The sequence below is a fragment of the Marmota monax genome, unplaced genomic scaffold, assembly GCF_021218885.2.
Source record: "Marmota monax isolate L192 unplaced genomic scaffold, Marmota_monax_Labrador192_F-V1.1 WCK01_AAM20220418_F8-fsc00057, whole genome shotgun sequence".
Lineage (NCBI taxonomy): Eukaryota > Metazoa > Chordata > Mammalia > Rodentia > Sciuridae > Marmota > Marmota monax.
Window position 1 is genome coordinate 12,064,387 of NW_026693933.1, and position 18,114 is coordinate 12,082,500.

General features: G+C 41.5%; 1 long non-coding RNA gene across 1 annotated transcript in view; it reads right to left on the reverse strand.

Annotated features, from left to right (window-relative positions):
• Nucleotides 1–220: 220 nt before the first annotated feature.
• The window catches only part of LOC124106096 (uncharacterized), a 20,882-nt gene continuing 2,988 nt past the window's right edge, over nucleotides 221–18,114 (reverse strand). The window contains exons 1-3 of the long non-coding RNA XR_006855985.2: nucleotides 12,254–18,114; nucleotides 11,000–11,145; nucleotides 221–834 (exon numbers count right to left, since the gene is read on the reverse strand). The exon at nucleotides 12,254–18,114 is cut by the window's right edge and continues 2,988 nt beyond it. This is a non-coding gene — a long non-coding RNA (uncharacterized LOC124106096). The remainder of the gene's footprint in view (nucleotides 835–10,999; nucleotides 11,146–12,253) is intronic.

The window sequence follows — 18,114 nt, forward strand, 5'->3', positions numbered from 1 at the left end:
ATTCCTACCTCCTTCAGCCACACCCTACCACTTCAGTTACCACTCAGTTATTCCCATTAGGCGATTAATTTGCTGATTGGATTTAGACTCTCACAATCCAATCATATCTCATCTGAACCTTCTTATATCGCTCACATGTGAACTTTTTTGGGGGGACACCTCACATCCAAACCATAACAGTGGGCACTCAAGAAATATTAGTAGAATAAACACAAAGGAAGAAATTTATGTTCTGTTTATTTTTCATCAGAAGGATAATCATAGCTAAAGTAAGACTTAGGCAAGATTACAGGTGACCATCTAAACATAGTGTGTCTAAGATCCTGCTGGATGCGTGACATGTAAAATGTAGCCCACATATAGAAATTCAAGTACATCTTTCACTGAAGACACAATTGACTATAATGACTTTTTTGGTTTTAAGAAATGATTAGAGACAAAAATAGAAGACTAATTAGCCTTAGTTAATGCATTTGCTTATTATTCTTCCTGGCTGGTGACATTAGCTCCTGCTCCATCTTTGGCAGCAACCCACACGTCTTTGAAGTTGGGGCCCCTGAGAGTAGGTGTGGGTAGTGAGCTGATCCACTCTGGGTGTGGAGAAGGCACCACCAGCCTCCTGGATTCTGCTGCCCTCTGGTTGTGAGGAGCTGGAGCCCATTGCCGTAAGTCAGGAGGCTGAGGAAGCAGCCGCCAGCCCACGTGCCATTTTTCTTCTCTGCATTGGTTCTCAGCACGCCTTGGTGTGAGGTGCTGCAGTGCTGCTGGGTCTTTTTGTCCTATTCCGTGGGACTCTGGTTACTTGATTTCTATATATTTCTTCTTTGTATAGCACTGTAGTTAAGTAGCAATAAATAGCACTTTAGAACTGAAGACTGAGCATAATAACAAAAGTAATAACAGGTAACATTTATTGGTCATCTGTTGTGCATATACAGTATCTCATGTCACACTTACAAGAACACTGTAAAGGAGGCTGAAGCCTCAGGAGTGGTCACTTACCCAATCATGAAGCTGAGAAGTGGTTGCCTAACTCCAGAGTGCTACTTACTGATGTTCCTGACTTTTCCTTTGACCCTGGATGTGGTTGGGTTAAATTTAATTCCACAGATAATTTCTGCATTGCTGTCACATGTGAGGCCCTGTGTTAGATGTTACAGACATTTCAAGTCAAAAGGCAAAATCCCTGCCTACCTGGATCTTAGCTCATGGGACTAGGTTTTGCCATGGTAACAACTTCAAAATCTCAAATATACCAGTCACTTTTGCTTGAGGCAGAATGTGGTACCCCATAAGCTGCTATCCCCAGGTTGAAAAGGTTTAAGGGAATATGCCGCAGTCTGGCTGGGCACAAATCACGAGCCACCACACAGCTTGTAGATTCAAACAGCAACTCTTTATTCCTGAACTCACACCAGCCGTCTACAATCACGTTCTGGGGAAATCCACGTTCTCTTCCCAAATCCACCTCCACTGGGCTTCTATCTCCAAAATATACTGTCTGAATCCCGTGAGAACTCAAGGGGAACTCAGGCAGCAGGATACGCCCTATTCCCAGCAGGAATAATCTTAAACCTTAAACCTGGAACCTAAACTGGGAACGCCCTAAACACGATTATCTTAAAACCGGGAACACCCTAATCTGCCTTGGTCCTTGAGCAAGGTCACCTACATTCAATGTCACTGCAACATGTGGTACGCTGGCAAGGAAATTGTCATACCTACTTGGCTAATGGCTCCCAGCAGGAATAGAAATTATCTTCTTATTTTTGGATCAAGAAAGACTTTGGAGAGGAAAGTTGGACATGGAGGGATAAGTAAGATTGCAGTAGGCAGAGATTAGAGGTGGGGTGGGATAAGGACCCACCTGAAAATACAGTAAGTACTGGGGCTCAGTGTGGGGCAGCTACAGCCCCTCAGGGGTGAACAATATGGTTAGGAGCAGAGTTTAGGTAAGAAAAGGAGGATGGGTGGATGGTCTAGCTAAGGGCACATGGAGAAATCTGTTCTCATCATGGTGGCCTGCAGGAGGCACTGGAGGGACAGGTGATCAAGGTTGTGCATTAGCAAGTTTCAGATAGCAGCACGGATGGCGGTTTGCAGTTATGGCCTCAGGGGCGGGTGCTAGACTCCTGGAAAGCCTTAGGTGGGCAAGGAGGGCCTGAGCTAGGGGATCCTAATGAGGATGGAAAATGAGAGAAGGGTCTGAGATACAGTGAGGAAATAAACCCCTCAGAACCACACACTGAGAGATACAATCCAACTAGATAATCAATATAATAGGGGTGTGTGGGTTAAGAAAATCAAGTGATTCCAAAAGCCTGCCTGAGGTCTTTGGATGACATCAATGGTATGTTCCAATAAACCATGAGCAGTAACCAAAGCTAGGTCAAGCCAAGTCTTAATCTTTGAAGAATACAGCATGCCCCTAGTCCTCCCAATGTCTTATTTGGGTCAGAGCTAAACCTATCGAATATTTTTTTTTTAGCCCAGAAGCATTTGAGTTCATTCACTATTTATTGACTAAGGGTGATGTAGAATATGTGTGCCAACACTTAGAAGTTGATGCTGACCATAAAAATTTATTTACAACCTGTACTTTCTTAGTTCCAGTGTCTTAATGCACACCTGAATTTGGCATAAAAATATATTTCTGGTTTTGTAAAAAATATTTTAGAGATTTTAAGATCTACCATGTGTTGGCAAGTTTACTCTATACGCATGAACAAAATTCAATTCAGGAAACTTGCAATAAGTGGCGGAGTATTTTACAAAGTCAATTCTGTATTATGTACTATCACTGTGATCATTGTGCGATTGCTATCATGAAAAGACCAAGGTCTAATTAACCCTCCTTGATGGAGTTAAAATCAAAATCCACCACAGCTATGGTTATTTTTACTTTAACTTGGCCTGCACACATCAAAGAAGCTCTGCAAAAAACCTGCATCTAATCTGCCTCGCTCAGCAGGTATACCTATAATGGTTTGCGATCTGCTTTCCGTAAATGTAAAGCTTTTGTTTTATAATGAGTCATGTGCACCAGTAAACATGTTTTAATGTTTTTATATTCTTTGTCTTATTAGTAGATCAAGAATTTCATGGAGTTTAGCAAACGGGAGAATGCAAAGCCTGGAGTTATGAATCAGCTTATCTCGGGAATGTGTTGCATATTGTTGGAAGCAGGTGGATTCTGTATTCAAGAAACAGGTTCTGGGGACCTGAGACAGTAAGTCTTGCTACTCAGAGTGAGGCCCATAAAGGAACAGTGTCTGCAACATGAGGGACTTGTTAGAAAAGTGGAAATATGAACTTCACACAGAGCTGCAGAGCAGAATCTGCATTCTTTTTTTTTTTAATTTTTTTTAGTTATAGATAGGCACAATATCTTTATTTGATTTCTCTATTTTTATGCAGTGCTGAGGATCAAACCCAGTGCTTCACATATGGTAGGCAAGCGCTCTACCACTGAGCCACCACCCCAGCCCTAGAATCTGCATTCTAACAAGCTCCTTGTGTGGTGTATGTGCACACTGAAGTCTGAGAAACACCGACACAGGGGACCATCCTGGGAGAGCACCAAGGAAAGCTGAGCAACAACACGACCTGTGACAGCCAGAAGCTGGAAGAGCATCAGCGGAATTTGTGGTCTTCTCTAAAACAGGAGTTCTCAGGCGCCTCGGATCAGTACCACTTTGCTCTCTTTCAGCCTGGAGTTTCTTTGACAACATTGTCACCATCTGATTCTCATTTCTTGGCAGATTAAGGAAGATACAGTTCTTCCCAGAAGGTTGACTTAATGTGTTTAAAAACCAGGGACTCTTTAATCTTTCTAGACTGGTTCTCCACACTAGGACACCCTCCTAGTCTTCCAGATAAAACCACCCCTTTTATTTTAAAGGGGTTAGAGATTATCTGATTACCCAGCATTGTTCAGCCTTTTGAAACAACGTTATTTTAAAAATTGTAAAGATTCCATCTCCTACTCTTCCATGAAAAAAAATAAAAACCCAAGAATATTTATAATAAGCTACCATTCATTATAAGAAGATACTCAGGGATCTTCCCTCTTGTATGAAGAAATACGGGAAGATAATCCAGAAACTAAAGATGTTAGTTACCTATGAGGAGTGGGTGGAAAGGGTGCAGAGAAGAAAGAAACAAGAAAGAGGGGAGACTGAGGAGGGAGGGTTCCTGCTCTGAGTGCAGCATTTTATACAGATCTGATTCATAGACCATAGCAATGCTCACATACCCCCTTGAAATAAGAAATAATCCAAAGCAATCAGTCTGTGTGGGGAGGAAGGGTTTAAGGGGATATGCATACTAACAAATGAATTTAACTCTATAGTAAATGAATAAGATTAAAGGGATGGAGAAGAAAATAACTAGTTTAGTCAACAGTTGAACACAATATTCTGATTGATTACCATAAAATTGAAGGCACAGATTACACATAAATGCGGTGATCTAGTGAGTTGACGTTTTTCTTCAGGTGTAAAGGCTAGCAGTTCTGAAATGACTTTATGTACATAGTTAAGATTGAACAAGTAAGTAAATACAATGTAGATAATGAGAGCCAGGGGAGATGGGTTTGTTGTCACAAATAAGGGAAAAAAAAGTTTAAAATATCCCCATGGTATTAGTTTAGAATCATGGGTATCAGTATAACATAAATCCATAGTTTTTAAAGAGGCAGAGGGAAAGAAGGGAGGGAGAAGGAAAGAGAAAGGTGCAGCTTACATACATGCATTGCCTAGGCCTCTATTTTGAGGGCCTAAAAGAAAGAGCGCCTCAGGGGTAATGAGCACACCTACAACACAGATTTTGGTCTTTACACACCCCTCTCCAATAAAAGTAGCAAGGACTTTTGGAGAAGTGGCTGATTCTGAAGCCAAGACATAGCAAACACAAGATAAGCCTGGAACATCTAGTCGTGTCAGAAAATAAGAAAATGCTTAAAAAAAAAAAAAAAAAAGACAAGAGTCTCTCAAAAGAACAAAGGAACCAACCTGAAGTCAAAAGCTAAAAAAGCTTAGTGAAAAACATAAATACAGTATTGGATTTGAACTTAGAATAAAATAAATATCCATGTTGCTAAATAAGTAAGCAAATTAAAAAACAAATAACAAAAGAGAAAGACAGCTTTCCTTTACAGTGGAATTTCAATGACTAGCTGTAGGCAAGAAGAAGGAACCTCCTCCCCAGGCAAACGCCACAGAATCAGGGCTGCAGACAAGACCACTGATGGGCGCTGTGAAGAAGAAACACAAGCATCCACTGATGCTTCTGTTGTTAGGCCCCCTTGTCTGCAGCATTTTGTTTCGGCAGCTACCAAACTACTATAGGGCGTTGAAGTTGAATTGATAGATTTCCTAGAGATCAGAATCACTGACTTGATTCAGATGAATGAATGGAGGAGCTGGCAGAACCATGACACACGGTGAGGAAGGTACTTGAGATTGAGTGATGTGATTGCTTCTCAAATCACATCACTGAGGTGGCTATCAACACGGCCCCCATGTGCCGCAGTCTGGCTGGGCACAAATCACCAAGCCGCCACAAAGCACTTGTATGTTCAAACAGGAAACTTTATTGCCTGAACTCCAACAGCACTCCACGCACACTCCCTGGGGAACTCTCCAGAACACCACCCACTCGGCCCCTCTCTGGCACACCACACCAACCAGAACTCCTTCCACCGGAACTTTACCAACCAACGCGAACTCCCCAGGAAATCCCGCTAGAACTCCAAAGTAGCAGGTGCCGGAGGCAGACAGCAGGGGTCTATATACAATTGAATCAATCCAGCATCATCTTAATGGCTTGCCTCTCAACCATTACTTCTGGCAAAATGCCAGGGGCCATTCCAACTCGGCTGTGGCTCTCAACACCCATGAACCAGGGCTGGCTAATATACACACACACCACACTACACACACACACCACATGCACCACGCACATATGTTCACCACACACAAGCACACAACTACACACATACAAACCACCCACACAGACACACTCCATGCACACACACAAACTCAACATGCTCACACATAATATATACACCACACACACCACATGTACACACTACACCCACACACACAACCCCCCACAACACCCACACATATATATACCACACAAGTGTATGCACATATTACAGACCACACATACATATTCACATACATGTGAACCACCCACCCACCCACACGCCATGCACACACACACAAACACCACACACACACCTTGTACAATGGAATGAATCCTCCACATAGTGAGGCCTATATCTTAAATCCTCAGTTAGTTCCCCAGATCAAAAGAGTAACAACTGAGGTGTGGCCTTCAAGGGCCATTTCAAGGGCAAGCACACTGGCTAAGAGGTTGCTGGGGGCCTACGGGCACCATAGACCATGTAAAACTTAATGTTTTGCGCATAGTATTTTGTTTAAACTTCAGGAAGACATCGTTATCCACCTTAAAAATCAACCCTCCTTGTGACTTTTCAGATTATCCCCAATAGTTAAAACCTTCATGAGTGTTACAGCCACCAGTTCACACACACAATGTGTTTGATTTATTTCCTCGGTTCCTGGCACTATCATCTCCCCACTCACCTGAGTTGGCTACAAATATCTGATTTCTGCTTCTCTCAATTCCCACCATCCCCATCCAATATGCATTTGTTCCCTAAGTACCGTAGACTCTCATTTGCATTGTTTCCACAGCCAACATCTGAGTGAAATGTGGTATAGCTCACAACATAGAACACATTTAAATTATTCCATGATGAAAGGGAAAACTGTTGTCTGGACAGTTTGGAATGTTAAGAGGAGAAAAACCTCATAGAAATGTTTGATAAGCTTTAGGAGATTTATGGACCTTGGTAAAGTTCATCCAAGGTGCACAGACCTTGGGTTAGGAGACTCTGACATTCTGTACTTTTCTAAAAAATTATTTTTAGTTATAGTAAAATATACATAGCATAAAGTTTATCATATTAACCACTTTTGAGTGTGTAACCAGCAGCATTAAGTATGCACACATTGTTATGCAGCCATCACCCTCTCCAGAACTCTCGCCACTGGGCAAAACTAAAGCTCTGTATCTATCAAACAATAATTCCCCATTCCTCCCTCCCCTCAGCCTCTGGCAACCACCATTCCACTTTCTGTCTCTGTGAATCTGACTCCTCTAGGGATGTCATGTAAGTGGAATCACATAGCATTTGACTTCTTCCATTTAGCATAATGATTTCAAGATTCATTTGTATTATGGCATATGTCACAATTTTCCCTCTTTTAAAGGCTGAATAATATTCCATTGTATATGCTATAGTTTGGATCTTAAATGCTTCTCCAAAGGCTTGTTCTCAAGAGTGTCACTTTTGAGAGGTGGGGCCTTGTAAGAAAGTCTTCAGGTCACTGGAGGCATACCCTTAAAGGAGGTAGTGGGACCCCAGCTCCTTCCTCTTCCCCTGTCTTTTTCACTTTCAGGCCAGGAGGTTAGGAGTTTGCTCTATCATGCATTTCTGTCATGATGTGCTGCCTTGCCACAAACACAAAGCAATGGGCAAATCAATCATGAACTGGAACTTTTATAATGATGAACCAAAATAAACTTTTTCTCTTTATAAGTTGATTATCTCAGGTATGTGTTATAGTGATGGAAAACTGACTAACACAGTGTGTATACACTACATTTTATTTATCCATTCATCTGTCAGTGGACACTGGGATTGTTTCCACCCCTTAATGATTATGATAATACTGGTATGAACATGTGATAATATGTTTTTATATTATAAATTTTTCATTAAATTGTCAGGTAATTGGAATAACCTTGGGAAATTTTTTTTTTTTTCAGATGAGGACACAGAAGTTCGAAGTTTCACTGTTACTACATAGCAGAGCAGGGTCCTGAACGTAGGATTTCCAAATCAACAGTTCTTAAATTTCAGCTCCACTGGTTAAATATTGGAGACAACATATATCTTGTTTTCTTTCATTTGGTTTGGTAAGGAAAGGAACACTGCCTAGAAGAGTTTCCTCTTTCCTGGATGAGGGAAGGACGTGGTGTCCTCTGTCTTCAAAATAATCTAAAACATTTTCAGAGACACAGAGTGAAAATAGCTCTTTTCCCCATAACTTCTTTCCCATTCTATAACTCCTGAGGCCTAGGGAAAGGCGAAGGAGGTGCACAGCTGAGGTCCCCCCAGCTCACAGTGATAAGGGATGCGTAGGATGCCATGTCTGCCCCATTAGACATCCTCTTTCCATTAGAAACTGAAGGATCTGATACTCACAGGCCCTGGGCTGAATGACGGGGGTTCAGGAAGTAAAGAGGCTGCCCTGGCCTCGGGGGAGTCATTGAGGACGGTGCTGGCTTCTGGGTCACTGGTACCCAGAACTATCCCCACTGAGTCCTGGCCACAGGAAAAGCTGTCCTCTGACCAAGCTGAAAGGCTCCAAAACATTAACTGCCTGTAATTTTGACATGTCAGATATGTAATAAGGAACAAATTAGCACTTGGGTCTTTTTTTCTGAGACAATCCAATTTCTATGCCAGGCACCAACTTCTATATTTCAAAATGCATTTTTGAAGGTTAATTAGAGAAGCGGCAGAGATAGTGTTTTCCAAGAGGGATTTTTCTGGTTCCTTCCAGGTCTATGGATGGCAGGAAAAAATAACTTTCAGACACCGTAAATTGAGTATGTGAAGCTGTGAGAATAAACCCATCTCATTAGTCATTGTGTCAATTATAGTATCTAAGGAACAATTTTGTAGCAATAGCATATTTATTTGATGTTGTGAAAGCTACCTGGACCCACTGTTAGGATGATATTTGCTCTTAATGCTCCGAGTACCTCTTTAACAAAATGGCACTCCATAAAAATTTAGTGTGTTCCTACTGTAATTAAATGGCCCTAGTCATTTTTGCATTTATGATATAAACTATAATGGCTGTAAAATCCCGCAATTAACTTTCCTTGCGCCAACATTTCATACTTGAGAAATTCTCATTACAAATTTCATTACTGATTCACTTATCTGTAATTTGTCCTATGTAACCTAAAGAATATTAACAAATTTAGAGTCACTTTTGCTCTATTAAAAACGAAATATAAAAGTGTTTCACCTAGCAAGTCAATCATGATATTTCCGAGGGCCCCCAAATGGGCCAAGTGTATTGATGAGGACAGGGAGGAAGAGAGAACAAGAGTGGGGTTAGCATGGAGGAAGATAAGTGGGGTGTCATCCCACTCACCCACCTATTCAGCCCGAGGCACAAATGCTCCAGAAGGAAGAGCCCTCAGGGAAAGGGAATCATGGGCCTCAGCTCCAGATTCTGGGGTTCCTTTCTTTCTGGGGAGTAGGGATTGGCTAGTGACACTGGCGGTGTTGTAACTGACTCTTCTGCTGATTTGCTTTGGCAGAGTCTATCTGAGAGACTTGGTTGCTACCTACTGCAAGATAGAAAGTTAAGTTCCACTGAGAAGCTTATATTTCAATGTTCCATCTCCTGACGCACCAAGTGGCTCATGGGGGAAATTTGGAGAAACCTCCCTATCCTCTCAGCTCTCCCCTTCCACCCTATTAAGGCAGAAATAAATACACACCCACATTAAAGTGAAGTGAACCTTGACTACCTAGTGTCAGGAACCCCTGAGTTCCTGTCCTTTTCTGTCACAACCCCACTGGGCAACTCTGGCAATATTTGTAACCTGTCTGGGCCCCAGTCACCAGGCCGAGGAAGGAAGGGTTTTTGCTAGAATGGCTGCCGAGACTATCTTCCTCAAGGACAGTCTACTTACTGGAAGAGGAAAGGCCAGGGCTTCTCTTTACCCTGCAAACAGGTACCATGGGGTGCCACAGGGTATCTGTACCAATGATCTCCACAGGAGCAGCCTGCGTAAATATTTTCCCCCAATAACATCCTATCTCAGCATTTCACTGCCTTCCATAACTGCATTCATTTTATTCTAATTTGTAATTAACTTTTACAAAATTAAATTGGAGATAGAAAATTACTGTCCCGACATAAATAATCCTGCTGCGGGATGTGGCAGTGTTAACGCAATCAACAATACGATTCATAAATGAAAGAAATGTTGTCATACTTATTACTTCTGTGTGCTCCATCTTTTATAGAATATTGCAGTGTAAATTGAAATTTTATATGATTTAATAAACCTCAAAAAGATATTATGGCCAAGTAACCACATAACTGTAACAAATTGTGCTCTTCCCTCATTACAGAGCTCTCTCCTCACACGGGGCTCTCGGCCTCATTATCAGAGCGGTGTCTTTGACAACCCAGAGCCCATTAAAAACACCTTGAAGAAAGCACACCCCACACTGCGGAGCTTCGAAATCTATACCAGGCTGCAATCCTTGAGGATGGCGTTGTAAAATGAGGAAGTGGGTCCTTTCATTTTTCATCCTAAGACTCGGGCAACAAAAACATGTTATCTGGCCCCAGAAGACCCGCCCCCATGCCAAGCCAAGCCTCTGCCTCCCCGCAACAGATGCTGAAGTCAAATAATCGAAACAGCAGCAGCAGAGAGATGTTTATTACTCCTCCAAATCTTTAGCTGGTTTTATAGGGTTACTAGTTTAGATTTAAAGTTTCTTTGTCTTCAGAGCACCAGACCTCCCATTTGGAGCTGATTGCCATTTTTCAAAGCTTTCTGGTTCACCCAGGGGTTCATTAGGGTGGTGGAGTACAGTGGGTGGATAGAAAGCCCAGCAAGGCAATCTCGCTCCCATTCCCTGTCCATTGGTCCCAGGCCTTGCCCAAGCTCCCTCACACTCCAATTTGGAAGAAGAAAGTTGGAAATGGAAGTACTCGCTAATCACATGCAGTGGTTCTTGGAGCCCGATGAGATTTCTGTAGCTTCCAGCAATGTGTGGGACACACTTGCAGTGAAGAATTTAATGACTTGTTTTACTGCCGCCCGCCATCAATATTTATCTATATTAACTGAAGAAAGGAATTACCTGAAATGGCATTTCACACCTCTGAGCATTATACAGTAATTCTGAAGCTGTAAGTTGTACCAAACTCGACCAGCAAACACAGAGATACAGTACGAACGGAAATAACTCAGCTTACACTTTTTCGACTTGAATTGTCTTGCAGCAATCTGGAAAACCAAAGTCGACATGATTTGAGTTGCTGGTGTTGGGAATGACTGGACAAGAATCTGTGGAATCAGTCCTTTCTCTGCTTGGTTTTTCTTGAGTTCATAAGAACACCTTTCCAGAAAAGAAAGGCTCAGACAGGGTGGTGAAACATTGCAGATTCCACCATGCTTCTTTCCACCTAAATCATGTGGGCAAGGAAGCCTGGATGATCCTTCCATATTTCCCTCCTCCAATGACTCCTATACTTGTTGCCTGCTTCCCACCCCCCAGCATGGACGCCCCCTGAAGGCAGAGTCAAACTGGACTCACCATTCAGAGTCAAACTGGACTCACCATTCCTTCTCTCTCTCTCTCTCTCCATATATATATATTTCCCTGCCTCCCCCCAGCCTAAGGAGCAAACTCAGGGCCTTAGCACATGCTAGGCAAGTTCTCTAACACTGAGTTAAATCCCCAACCCTCACCAGTCCTCCTCCTATACTGGAGCACAGGCCTGATACATGGCTGGGTCCTCTTTCTATTTGTGGAATGAATGATCCCAAATGGGAGAACAGGGGCTTGAATCATAGCAGGCATTTCTGGTATCCGTACAGACCACACCATATTGAGTGAACAGTTTTCAAAGGATCATTTGAACATCTTACACTTGAACTTTACCAGTGTTTTCAAGGGTAAAAGGACCTGGAAGATCAATTGAGCCAACCCTGAACCCTACAGAGAAGAAAGCTGATTCTTAGAGGAATGAAGAGACCAGTCATGATTGTTCAGAACCATGCTATGGCTGAAGTATCCCCAGAACTCGGTCTTCACACAGCCTTCCAGCCTGAGCTTTTTCTCATACTCTAAACTCTTGTGTCCCGTGATAAGCTCTGCAGACAACGGGGTCTAGAGTGGCTTGACTTTCATACTCTGATGGAAATGTTCTTTCTATAATTTTCCCATCTTTGGAAATTAAGTTTATGGGACATCTGGGCAAGAGGATTAGTCCTCAATTCATTATAGATAAGGTTTACATTTTTAATAACGGAATTAGAACTTTGGAGAAACTTTTTAACAGCACTATTAACCCTCTGTACTTAGATTTTATATTAATCTGAAATTACTCACCCGGTGACTTTATGCACTTTGGAAGAAACACAGACTTGGAAATAGACAGTGAACAGAAGGACACATGTTCGGGCTGATGCTCAGTCTTTCCAAAGTTGTAAAATCCCGCTGTTATTTGGTGGAGTCTGTGAAATAAGATTGATAAATTGCATATTTTCTTTTAAAAATGGAATGGGATTAATATTTTTCCATTTTAAATCTTGGAATCATTTCATGAATTAACTAGATATGCCCAGGCTTAGGAACTGCAAAGCTGAGAATCACTGAATTAAGAAGCAGAAAGACATTTGGAAAGACCTTGTGTCTACCAGCCCACATGCAGACATGACTTGTAGCAGGCCTTATAAAGTGATTCTTGTCCCTTAAATAAATAGGTAGGGATAGATTTAAAAGGGATCAGGAGGGGCAAAAAGCCATTCAGAAAATACTGACACATCTTGCTGTTTACAGGAAACAAGGGGCAGGTCTAACGTCCTAGGCATTAGTACTCATAGTAAATAAAATTGTGTGCTAAGATGGGATCTTTGCTCTAAATGCCACCTGTTTGTTAATTGTTTTGAATAAAATGAATATCAAAGGTAAAGAAAAGCATGATTTATAATATAGGACAGAATCTTTGAGAAAAGAGGAAATATGTGAAGCTTCTTTCAATACCCATTCAACATCAAATCAATATCCCATTTTTTTAGTGATTAATTCAAAAGAAGTATCCAGTGCTTAATATTTTAACTGATACATTATCTCAATCTTTTATTTATTCTCTATACTTCCAAAGCAGAATAATTTTAGAGTCAGTTGATCGTCTTATTGATACTGCCTACGTTATGGTCAATGGAACATGCACAGATTTTTTAAAAACAGTTTTAGGTATTAAATCAGGCTAGCAAAATATTTTCTTCATTTTTTCAGGCTAACAAGCAATGACAGGTATTCAAAGCATCAGACTGTCAACACTGTGACTTCTACTGTCATCTGCATCATAATCTGTTTCTTAGTAACACTTGGTCTGAGCAGCAGTAATAGAATTAATTATACTTCATTTTGCTGCCTTTAACAGTATTGACCAAATTTAAGAACAAATGAGAAGTGCTTATCAAGCTTGAAGAAAATAATCCATCAGTGGCACAATTTAAATTCTCTGCAGTTCTCTTATTAATCAAAGTAACACTTACTATCCTATCTCCACTTCCCATTAACAGTCATTAAGCCCTGCTGCTGATTGAAGCAATTTCTTTAGGGATCTCAATCTCATTTTTAAGAGAACTTCTTCAGTGGAAAACAATATCATAGAAGCGCAGAGACTTAAAAGAGAGGAAGAAGGTTCTTCAATCATGTTCTGACCTTGATATTTTTCAACAGTGTAAGTTCAAAGAAGTACACAACCGAGAATCCGGAAACTTCTGAGAGTGGATGGGCTGCCCTCACCTCACCACCTGAAGGAGGTGTCAATCCAACAAACAAGCCACAGGCTCCTGTTTAACACCTCAACTAGTCCCTGGGAGCCACCACAGCCCTTATTCTTTCACTCAAAGTGCTAGATGCCCGTCAGACACGTGCAGCAGAGGGAGGATCAACGGGTCTGCAGGCTAAAGAGGAGGCTGGAGTGGTGAGCAACACTGTTGACTACGGACCTTGAACAACCCGTCTACTGTCTCCATTTGCCTTTGGGATGGAGACAATATCCGCTACCCTGCTTATCACTCCCAATTGTTGCACAGGTCGAAGCACAGGAGGAAGTGCATGCGAACATCCTTTGAAATTGTGCAACACAATGCAAACGTTAGCTATTCAAGTCTCAGAAGTTGTGGGCAGTGTTTCATCCAAACCTATTCCCAGGGCTTTGCCATTGCTGGGACACAGGAGGTGACCAATAAGTGTTGCATTAATGCTACAGAAGCCCTATTTCTGAAACGAGAGTCAGATAACCCTCATTAAAACGGAGAAATCTTTTTTTTTTAATAAAAACATCTGTAATACACGTAGAGTGGAAGGGGCCACAGGCATATCAAACACAACTTCAGGGCAATGGGTAAAAACAAAACAGTGGAATCTGGGGAATTTAAAGGGCAATGCTTTTGCATCTAAAAATATTTCAGTATGATGGAGGAAATGGTGATCTCAAGAGGAAAAAGCCCAGAGAATGTGGTGGTTGGCAAGTTGAAACAAAATTGGCCTTGCTAGTTTGGCATGCCAGGGAAGGTGGGAGTGCAGGACAGGGGCATTTGCAAAGGCCCTCTGCCTTCTGCCCCTGGGAACCAACATCATTGCTACTCACTGTACCTACAGCAGCCAATTGCTAACAGACAAGCCACCAAGCTAAATGCAAAGTAATCCCATCCCAGCATGGGTACAGACATGGAGTTAGGCTGCAGGACTATATCCTCTCCCTACTGCCAATTTGTAGTGTGATGACATTTCCTTCTGGTTATTAATTGCAATTCACCATAATCCCAATTTCCATGAAAGCCAAACACTACGTGGCATGGTTATAAAATTTCAAGATGATAAAACACTCAGTATTCATCCTGCTCCATCTTATTGGTGAGAAAACAGGCTCAGAGAGGGCCAGTGGATTGCCTGAGGCCACCGAGCAGGGCACTGTAGGCCATCTTCAGCTGGTTCAGAAGTGACCTTGTTGCTTTGAGTGGCCTTTTGAGATGTGTTGGGAAGCTCTTCTCTTTTCCCCAAAGGAGGACATGTCCCTATGGAGGGAACATGGAGAACCCTCTTGGGTGGGTTTCAGCACTCCTATTGCTGTCCTATGCCTGTCCTTTAAATGCAGAGCCCTTGTGCTTTGGTTGGCTCAAAGATAAGGGCTTCAGAGATTGGGCAGCTGGGATAGATCCCAGGAGGATTCTATCAAGACCTGGATCTGAATCTGTTTGGCCAGCATGACCATGAAGATACCTCTCAATAGGATTTTGGGCCTGATGCATAAAGATGACCATATAATCAATGAAGAGATGGGAAAACCTCGGGTCCCAGTGACCACTGATGTCTCCCACTGTAGACTGTGTCTTGCTTTAGAGCCCAGTTGGGCTGGGAATGAATCTTCTTTCTTTGAAGAGATGTAGGGGACTCTCCACCACTTAATTTCTGATAAGACATTAAATGTATGCTTCTCATCTCTAGGAAATGAAATGCTGAGCTGGATTTTTGGATCAATGGAATACCTACTCCTGTTAAAGCACTTAAAAAGGAAAACATCTACAAAATGTCCCATTAGGCTGACAAATTTATAGCACTATGAAAAGTGTGCCAGCAGTTTCAAAGCCGAGTAGAGCGTTGTGTTTAAAGAGTATGAATGGATTTGAGTTCAGTGATATTTCATCCACATGAACAAGTTTAGCCATCCTATCTCTTCCCAATATTTCCCACACTTACTTTTAAGTAGGCATATGTATGCCATGACAGACTATGGACATCATCTTAAAAAATAAGTTGTAAAATGAATGATATTAAATGGACTTTCACAGCGTGAAGACGTGGAAATATATTCTCATCTTGATGTGTGGGGCTGTACAGACATAAATGCCATTAGCATTAATGGTAATTATGTGCGTAAATCCCCATGCTCTCGATGAGAATGTGCCCCTTAGTTTGCAAGTACAATGACTGGCTCATTTTTGAAACCAGAAACAGCTGAGACTTTTCCCCTCTCTACTGGGGAGAGAGATACAGGGTGGCTCAGGGCATCAAACCTGATCACTGCTTTCCCAAAACATGCAATTCAAGCACTTTAAAACTCTCTCACCTTGGAAGAGCTGAAGATGTAGGAAAGTGTTCAACCTGTCATCTGAATATCCTGGTAATTTATGCTACATCAGTCTTAGTTTCCTGTCACTGGCTGGGGTGGTTACACTCCAGGAGCGATGTTCTCTCAAAAAGACCTTGTTTTATTATGGTCTGATAAATATTGAGAATAATATTTTACAGCCAACCCAGAAAAAGCTGTTTAACTACAATGAAAATTTGTGGAAAGTAAGCACATTTAGCAACCCGTTTACCAAAGCCAATATATTCCAATCGTATTAAAACAGGCAGGCAGATGACAGATCTGGGGAAACGGTTCAAGTCTTCTCCCTTTAATTCTTAAATTAATAAGGCAGGGGGACTGAGTGTTTGGTTAGGCTTCACCTGATATAGTAGGAAAACAAAAAGTGCTCTTTGCCCCAAAGTCAGAAGACATTAACACAGAGCGCCACCCGCCTTGAAACTCTACACACACTTCATCAGGGTAAGAGGGAACAAAGTGACACATGTAATTAAAATATACTAAAAAAACAAGCCATTGCGCCTTTCAATTACCATGGAACTAAGAAGCAACCATATTATTTCTACAAACTATTTTCACTTAGCACAGTTCAGATGGAATTATTGCCATGACCTTTTAAAAATGTGAAAGAGTGAATCAATACCCTTTCACAGCAAGATTGCAGGAGCCGAATTGGCCATGCTGTAATGGTGTGTATTTCTGCATCAGAAGGCAGTTGAAACCTAATTATCGTCAATCACATACAAGGTAGCTCCACGTACTGATGAGCCGGTGCAGGCTGCCACGTGCCCGTGAAGGGCTGTGTATTTGGGGCTTCAAGAGGGACAGGCATGTGCGAAGGGGGTGGGGATCTCGGAAGCCCTGGGCCAGCAGAGTCAGGCTTACAGGTGAGTTATAGGGACTGTCACTCATTTACAATAACTAACACTAGCCTGTCAGAAACAGCCACCTGTAAATGATGTATGAGTGGCTGGCAGCCTGCCATCCCCCAACAGACCTTGCAGCCAAGAATCACATTTTATTGTCGAGGTCATCGGAATGCTTACTTGGATACATGCCATATATTATTTAAAAATAACAAACAGCCAATCAGCAACATTTCTTAAGGCTCAAGGGCAAAATAGCCAACTTGCTTTTAGAAAATAGGAAACAAATGCCCACCAGCCATTTTAGCAGACGATTTTTTTAATTGCTTCTCCACGGAGATAAAGAAGTGACACTCTGGAAAGTCCTGAGAGTAGTGATACCATGTCAGATGGAGAGAATACATATGGATGTTCACTTTTCCTAAGCTGTTTCAGACATGATACCAGCAAAACCCCCAAATAAACTCAATCAATAGCAACAACAGCCCCGACTGCCAGACTATATGCTGGTGACAGGTTTCCAGGCTCTGAGAACCATGGAAACCAGTTTGCAAGAAAAGAAAATACGGATCTCTGGTTTGATTTTTCATTCCATTCCCTCATTCTCAAACCTTCCTAAGAATGGTAAAATGATTCCATGTGCTGTGACAAACATTTTGCTTATGCAATCAATCTTTTTCCATGCCATCTGAAGGTCATGTTATGTTTTTAATTTCATTTGATAGCCTAAATATGGGTAAAAGATTCAACATGACACTCTTGTTTTTCCACATGAGAAATAAAGCATTATCAAATGGTATGGATATTAAGCCATGAAGAAGTGTTTGGACAGAGAGTTCCTTGCAACTTTTCTTGGAAATTATAGAAAACAGAAACCAAAAATAAACTATTCTGTAACTACACAATTTCAAATATTGTCCCATCTAGTTTGGTGTTGAAAATTCCTGTGACAATCAGTTTTCGTCATCCTAGGCCACTTGCTCCTGCACAAATGAAGGATTTGGCATATTTGTTAACATTATACAGTAATTGGACAATCTTTTGTTCAATGCTCTTAATGTTCCTGGAATGAAAACATTAAAAATGAACTTAAAAAAAATAGGAATACTCATTACATACAAGCAATAGTTTTTAATTTACAAAAAGAATCTAATTGAAATTACGTTTGTTATGCAGAGACTAACAATAATTATCTTGGCTTTAAATATGCAAACACAAAG